Here is an 8,656-nt window from a genome sequence, read left to right on the forward strand (position 1 = left end):
GTATCAAACCATCTTAATTATGTATATTTTATTTGATAGAAAGGCTAACATCCTTTCACTATCAAAGTAGTTCAGAAAACACACCTCACAAAAGCTTCTAGAAAGTTTTAAATCTCACCCCAGAGCAGCAAAATCTTACTTATACGTGATATCGTTCTAATATTTCACCTTAAATCACGTTTAACATTGCTTAGGTTCAACACAACATATGCTTACATCAAATTAAGAGACAACGAAATGGGTCTTACCTCCAGAGTCTGTGAGAAGAACGAGACGACGCCAGCTCGATCTATTTATACCCCGCTGGTACGTCACGTCAGTCTGACGTACATCCCTCTTCGGCAGAAGACGCAGCAGAGAATGCTACCATTAGCTGTGCATTCTAATCATATTGACATTGAATGATACCACACAAAACGTAATTGAACATAACCGAATCGTTTAATCATGCATTTAACGCAACTGTAGTGTTTTTAACGTCTTTAGAGTCAGCTATAACGAATAACAAAGCACCACATCTACAGTATTTGTCCAAGAGTCACCAGTTATACGGTCGCGATTAACTCCAAAATACTGGGTTGCTCGGTAGCCGTTAAAACTTGATCAACGTTGCCTCTGTTGTGAAGTACAATCTCTGGTAACTCACCACGAAACAACTGTACATTTTGATGCTGCTACCAGGTTGAATTTATTGTTTAAAAATGGCATGTCGTCTCAATGAATGCAGATAAATGCAGCAAAATACGTGCGCATCTTTATGATATGTAGACTGATAATCCCCCTTTAAATGCAGAAGCTTGTATAGTCTTGCATTACACCACAATTATATTTCCCACCCCTTTTCTACAATAAATTGCTTGTAACTAAGTGAGCAACAGACGTTTAGCTTCTGTTAGCTTCTGTTAGCTACACGGTCCAACTTGCCTTTCACGTTCAAAAATACTGCTGATAACTAAGATGACAGGTAGTAAAATAAACATAACTGAAGCCTAGAAACTTTAATTTTCCGTACCTGTTCAAACCACAGACGGAATCCGTTGTTTGAGAGCTCCCGAGGTTAGCGCTCTCTCCTGGCTTGTCCCCTGTTTCAATCAGTCTAATCCACTTCATGTCATCTTGCGGGATCTCTGGGGATACGGTGAATCCTCTCCCTCCTCCCATGTGCTGGAGCAAAGCAGCTGTGTACAATAAGTTGACCGACCGACAGAGAAACAGACTCATATCTTCCTCTGCATCCGCTCGTGTTTTGGTGAGATCAGACCGTATACTGTTGACAGGTCGCGTGACGTCATCCCCCGCCGCTCCATTGATCCCCGCGGATGTTTTACAAACCGCGTACGACAGTAGTAGTGCCTGCTATTTTGCCCCAAATTCAGTATTTGTTAGGCAGAATGGTAAAAGTTGTAAATCTGCTGTATACATCCCAGGATGTCCCACTGATACTAGAGAACGTTTCTATCTGTGTCTGCATCTGACAGTTGTTCTTGGCATACAGTTCCCACAATGCATGGCGCTAACGCCTGTGGCAAGTATTACTGAATTACCGCTATCTACTGGAATGAGTTGCCATGATAAATACAACACAGTCCTTGAAATACAAGGGAAGTGATGCCAAACACTGGTAAATCCTGTAACTTTCATTTGGAAAACAGGTGTTTAATTCTACTAATTAATTAAAGCCCATACAAACCAATGAATACTCGTTTTAACCAAATGTTTATTTTTGAACCAGCTGTAAAAATAAAAAGTCAATCCCTTCCACATTGTAATTTTGAGTGTAAGATTAAAAAGTCAAATATGATGATTCTACTGTGATATGATAAACAAAATAAATAGGATGTTGACATCTGCCCATAATTTTTTAGTACATTAATAATAATGCAAAATAAAACAAACAAAAAAAACAAACATTTTTTTCTTTTTTTGTAAAAAAAAATCCATCACCTAGAGTGTTGTTTACCAGACCTCTCTGGACACACTAAAGTGGCCACCACAGCCGGTACTTTTTTTACCCTTGCTACACCCTTTTGACATTCTCCCATCGCTTATTACACCCCCTAAGCATGTTCAGAAATCCACCAAAATTGGCACACACATTATTTGCGTCCAAAAAATGAGAAAAATACCAAACATGAACATGAACCAAACATGACCCCAAACATCCCATAAAATGCTGTCTAGCGCCACCTAGGCACACTAAATAGCCATAGTGGCCAGTAGGAATGTCGTAGAGAGATGAAACCAACACCAAAATGTTCGTCTCATTGAGACACACAGTATTACAGACTGTGGGGGGACAGAAGCCGGCATGAGCCCCGAGGACCCGTCTAACGCTGCTTGCAGCTTTAATTTCTTCTTCCCTCCTCCAGTGAATCGCTTATTAGAACCCCTAAACATGCTCAAAAACTCACCAAAATTGGCACGCATGTTCTATGCGCCCAAAATTTTCGTTTGATACCAAACATGACCCCCGACATCCCATAATAATCTCTCTAGAGCCAAAAAACCTCTAAAAACCACTCTTAAACACACAAAAATGGCTCTAGCTCGGTCCAGGAATGTCATAGAGAGATGAAACCAACATCAAAACGTTCGTCTCATTGAGACGCACAAAAAATATAGGAGGTATTTTCGCGTAGCTCCAACAGGAAGCCGGCAATTTGCCCGCCAAAATAAGAGTTTTCTGAAATTTAAGCCTCTCTACAAAATTTAACTTGTCAATAACCAAAAATGGTACCGGCATGAAAATTGGCTCACATGACAGACCAGACCCTGTTCTACAAAAGTTGTGGGGGAATTCGTTGTTTCGGGCCCTGTTTTCGAATGGCGAGCCCTCAAAGTCGCCGACCACGCAATGTTAACAGATGGGAGAGCAGCCCTCGCTGAGCAGTTGGGCCTCTAGACAAAAAAGTAAAAGTCGCACAGCTTTAAAAATGACATGGTTGGATTCCTCGCGGAATTTCATATAAGATATGTATATTTTGACACAGATTAGGTCCACATTCTGGCCTACAGGATGAGAAGTTTGTCATTTGGGAATCTCATCTGTGATGATGTCACACACTGATTAGGAGCTCCACACAGCTGGTCACATGACTCAGCAGAGGAAACAAAGACTCTCTCCTCCATTAAAGTGCTTATTAGACCCCCTCAACATGCTCAAAAACTCACCAAAATTGGCACACACATTTCAAGCATCAAACTCTTCAATATAATACCAAACATCCCATAATATTCCCTCTGTCCACATCTACAACATTCAAACAGCCATAGCAGCCCGGAGGAATGTCCTAGACAGATTAAACCAACGTCAAAATGTTCATCTCATTGAGATAAAAAAAAATACACCGACACCCTGACCTTTACCAGACAGGAAGTTGGCTATTTTATCTTCAGCATAGCAGAGGATACGTTGCCATGGTATCAACTGACTCCCTGACATCCCATAATATTCTCTCAGAGCCACAAGGCTCACTTCCACCTATGCACAGCAAAACAGCCCTAACTGGGGCTAGGAATGTCGTAGAGAGATGAAACAAACACCAAAATGTTCGTCTGATTTTGTTGGACACATTGGAGGGAAAACCGGCAGGAGCCCGAGGACCCGTCTAACGCTGCTTGCAGCTTTAATTAGGGTCCTCGGCCTGAGCAGAGGACACCTTCTAGCAGGGCTAGAAGGTGTCCTCCGCCGAAGGCGGAGGACACTATTGTTTTTCGTTCGTTTCTTTTTTCTTATTATTATACCACCCGCCCCGAGAACGCAAATTACACCCCCTAAACATGCTCCAAAACTCACCAAAATTGGCACACACATCAGGATCGCGTGAAATTGCGTAATGATACCAAACATGACCCCCGACATCCCATAATAAGCTCAATAGCGCCACCTAGGCACACACTAAGGGCCCTAGCTCGGGCTAGGAATGTCGTAGAGACATGAAACCAACACCAAAACGTTCGTATGATCGAGACGCAAAAATCATACGCTGCTACCCTGGACCTATATCCAACAGGAAGCCGGCTATTTGCCTCACAAAATTAAAAAAAAAATTTTTTAACCCTTTCTGCAAAAATTTTCTCCTCTGAAGCCAAAAATGGTACAGGTTTGAGACTACCATCACATGACAGACTAGACCCTGCTCTCCAAAAGTTGTGAAGGAAGTTGTTATTTCGGGCCCGGTTTTCGAATGGCGAGCCCTCAAAGTCGCCGACCGCTTTCAGCCGAATTAGGATTTCTCCATGTTAGCAGATGAGGAGAACCGATTTCAGGTCAAAACACACATTCTACTAGTGCCGCATTTGGGCCTCTAGACAAAAAACTAAAAGTCATAGAGCTTTAAAAATGACATGGTTGGATTCCTGACAAAATTCCCTACAACCATATGATATTTTTACACAGATTAAGCCAACATTGTGACCTACAGGACAAGTAGTTCGGACATTGCTCTAAAATAAAAAATCCATTTCTAGCACTTTTCCACCACTTTTCCACCGGTTTGTGACGCATTTTGGCTTCTACAGAAAAAAGTATAACTCGTACAGCTTTAAAAATGCCAAAAATGGATTCCTCACAAGCCCTTCTATCAAGTATGATATTTTTGACACAGATTGGGGTAAAATTGTGGACTCTGTGAGGATTTCTTTACATTAGATGGCTGATAAACTCTCAGTCTCCACTCTGTTTGGGGTTCTGTCACGCTAATTAGAATTCCAAGCATGCAGGTGGTGATGTCATTCAGCCTAGCAGAGGGATACGTTGCCATGGTATCAACTGACTCACCAACATCCCATAATATTCTCTCAGAGCCATTAGGCTCACTTTCACCCTATGCACACCAAAACAGCCCTAACTGGGGCTAGGAATGTCGTAGAGAGATGAAACCAACGCCGAAATGTTCGTCTTATTTTGATGGACACATTGGAGGGAAAACCGGCAGGAGCCCGAGGACCCGTCTAATGCTGCTTGCAGCTTTAATTATTATTATTCCCTCCTCCAGTAAATCGCTTATTAGGTCCTCTTAACATATTCGAAAACTCACCAAAATTGGCACACAGATTATGGATGCCGAAAATTTTCGTTTGATACTAAACATGACCCCCAACATCCCATAATAAGCTCAATAGCGCCACCTAGGCACACGCTAAGGGCCCTAGCTCGGGCTAGGAATGTCGTAAAGAGATGAAACAAACACCAAAATGTTCGTATGATCGAGACGCAAAAATCATACGCTGCTACCCTGGACCCATCTCCAACAGGAAGCCGGCAATTTGCCCCCCAAAATAAAAATTTTTTTTTTTTTAGCCTTTCTTTAGAAATTATACCCTCTGAAACCAAAAATGGTACAGGTTTGAGACTACCATCACATGACAGACTAGACCCTGCTCTCCAAAAGTTGTGAAGGAAGTTGTTATTTCTGGCCCGGTTTTCGAATGGCGAGCCCTCAAAGCCGCCGACCGCTTTTGGCCGATTTAGGATTTCTCCATGTTAGCAGATGAGGAGAAAAGATTTCAGGTCAAAACACACATTCTACTAGTGCCGCATTTGGGCCTCTAGACAAAAAACTAAAAGTCATAGAGCTTTAAAAATTACATGGTTGGATTCCTGACAAAATTTTCTACAACCATATGATATTTTTACACAGATTAAGCCAACATTGTGGCCTACAGGACAAGTAGTTCGGCCATTTCTCTAAAGTAAAAAATCCATTTCTAGCACTTTTCCAGCGCTTTTACAGCGTTTTTGTGACGCATTTGGGCTTCTAGACAAAAAAGTATAACTCGTACAGCTTTAAAAATGCCAAAAATGGATTCCTGACAAGCTCTACTATCAAATATGATATTTTTGACACAGATTGGGGTAAAATTGTGGACTCTGTGAGGATTTCTTTACATAAGATGCCTGATAAAAACTCCGTCCACACTCGTGTCACGCTAATTAGAACTCCAAGCATGCAGCTGCTCATGTCACTCAGCATAGCAGAGGATACGTTGCCATGGTATCAACTGACTCCCCGACATCCCATAATATTCTCTCAGAGCCATTAGGCTCACTTCCACCCCACACACACCAAAACAGCCCTAACTGGGGCTAGGAATGTCATACAGAGATGAAACAAACGCCAAAATGTTCGTCTCATTTTGTTGGACACATCGGAGGGAAAACCGGCAGGAGCCCGAGGACCCGTCTAACGCTGCTTGCAGCTTTAATTATTTTAAAGATTGATATGTTCAATGTAGCACACTTCATAAGCAAAGAAAAGTAAACAAAGGCAGCTGTAAATAAACAGATTAGTGAATACAGAGCATTTTAAAGGCAGGCACAAGACTGATTCTGCTTCTTCAAACTGTTCTGCTGCATTAATGATGAAACCCCCTGAACACTTAGATGATGTGTTCAGAGAATAAATGTCAGGAAAGAGTTTAGGTGTTCTTAGGTAAGCCTATAAATGGCACACATATCAAGGACTGAGCAGACAATGACAGACATCATGTAAAGTGTAAATTAATCATCCGCTGCTGGATGTTTGACACTGAGACACAGAGGCGCTGAAACACTCATTTATACTGAATTAGCTTCTCTGTTTCCACAGCAACCTGTCACAGAAGTACAAACTCATCGTGAAAGTGTGAAAATAACTCTGGATGACTTTGTTTCATTTGTCAGGTCTTTGAAACACCCCTGCTTCCACAGTGAAATAAAAAAAACCCTTCTTTTCCAGGTTAAATAAGTCTGCGCAGATGTTAGTATCTGCACGTCAAACCTGAGGATGTTCAGTTTATGTGAGCTTCATTTGCATGCAGTTGCATACTCCATGACTTGCATTAGCGGTGCTACAATGCAGCAGTAATGGGTCCCCTCATTTGGAGTGAATGAACGAGGATGGGGGGCCTCACATTTGACTCATTACATCTGGTGGGTGGTTGACGGCGGCTCCTGTACATCGAGGTCATTATGCTGAGCTATTATGCTGCAGGGAGCGGCACGTCGCGGCACAGCCATTAGATTTGCATTATGTCTGCAGACTTTAGCAGAGCGTGTAGTTGCTTTCTGCAGCAGGCAGGCCTCCACTGTCACTTCTGCTCTACCATTCGACACTTAAACAAGCCGGGGAGCTGAACCATCGCCTTCACTGTTATGACATTTCCAAGCAGCCCTCCTCTTCCTCTCTCCTTCTCCCTTGCTGTTCTCTGTCCTGTCATATGTTTACCTCTTCATATGATTTACATTGGCGTGTCATTGTTCTGGAAGATTGCGGGCTGCACAGTCTCTCTAGGGGCTCTGATTCAACAAGACTCTCCTCACAGCTTCTCCTCACCGTGGTGATTCATTCACTGTCTAATATTTACTCCATCAGAGGCAGGTGCTGCCAGAGACAGAGATTTACGGTGGATTTAAAGTCTCTCTCAGGCAGCGTTTCTCAGGCCGGCTTGCTCTAAGCACGCACACTCTGCCTTCAACAAATCAACTTTTTTACAGGCCCAACACAGTCGCCCATCACTCTCAGAGTTATGTGCCCCTGTAGTCCCGCCCACTCGCCTAGCAAGCATCTGTTCCACCAGCTCCTGGAACTTAATGGACTTTCTTGGAAAGACTTGAAACAAAAGTTGGATCGAAAAACTTCACTAAAGTGAGATTGATGAGTACGCATGCTCTGAGTAACCACCCCCTCCACAGGCATGCTTTATATTCAGTCATTTAAAAACAATTCTCCTTTCTGCAAATTCTAAATACTCTCAAACCTTATGCAACTGTTCTACTTTTGAGTAACCGCCTCAAACTCAGAGTGATGCCACTTTAACTCCTGTATTTGCATCATATTGGGCTGTGTGGGCTCAATCTCCTGGGAGAAGTAAAGGAACGGCTTCCTGGCAGAAAGCCCTGGAGGCAGAGCTGTGCTGTTCCTGGTCCAGGGTCAGTAAACTTCACGGGAAGCTTCATGGCAGAGGATATTGATGTAGAGAGCTTGAGGGAGAAGAAGAGATAAGCAAGAGGTCATAAGAAGTCTTCTAAATGAAGTTTCTTGACATCAGCAGTCATTAATTACAGATTTTTGCACATAAATGTTTTGATATATTTGTTGTCTTAGATAAGTGTGATTTCTTTTTTTATTGTGACACTAGTTATAGGTGCCATTTGCTTGACAATGGTTTTAGGGTGAAACGCAAAAGTATTGTTGCGTTGTGGCCTTGCGTTTACATGGAAATAGCGTTTTAGCCGACCTCAAACACGAGCTTCTGAAAACATCCAAAGTGGAATTTATATATATATATATATATATATATATATATATATATATATATATATATATATATATATATATATACTTTGCTGTAAAATAATGGTATAATACTGGCAGCAGGGTTGCCAGTATTTCCCCATCATTTTCACTGTGCTGTTTTTAAACATAAAAGGATTTTATCCTTTAAATTTCCTCAAAAATTCACAGTTATTCGTAACAGTGTATGAATTGTCTTCAGCTGCTCATTTTTAGATTATTACACAACTTTCTGCTGCACAATACTGCTCAATAATGCTCACCCATGAGGGTATGGTACCACTGTGTTAAGCTCTGCTTGGTTCAAAAGAATCAGGAAAACTTGGGACCTATAGGAATCATTCACACCAACTTCCAAGGCTTGATCAATTTCCTTCAAA

This window comes from Halichoeres trimaculatus, unplaced genomic scaffold, assembly GCF_033239565.1.
Source record: "Halichoeres trimaculatus isolate MK-OKI-2021-1 unplaced genomic scaffold, fHalTri1.1 fHalTri1_scaffold_6, whole genome shotgun sequence".
Lineage (NCBI taxonomy): Eukaryota > Metazoa > Chordata > Actinopteri > Labriformes > Labridae > Halichoeres > Halichoeres trimaculatus.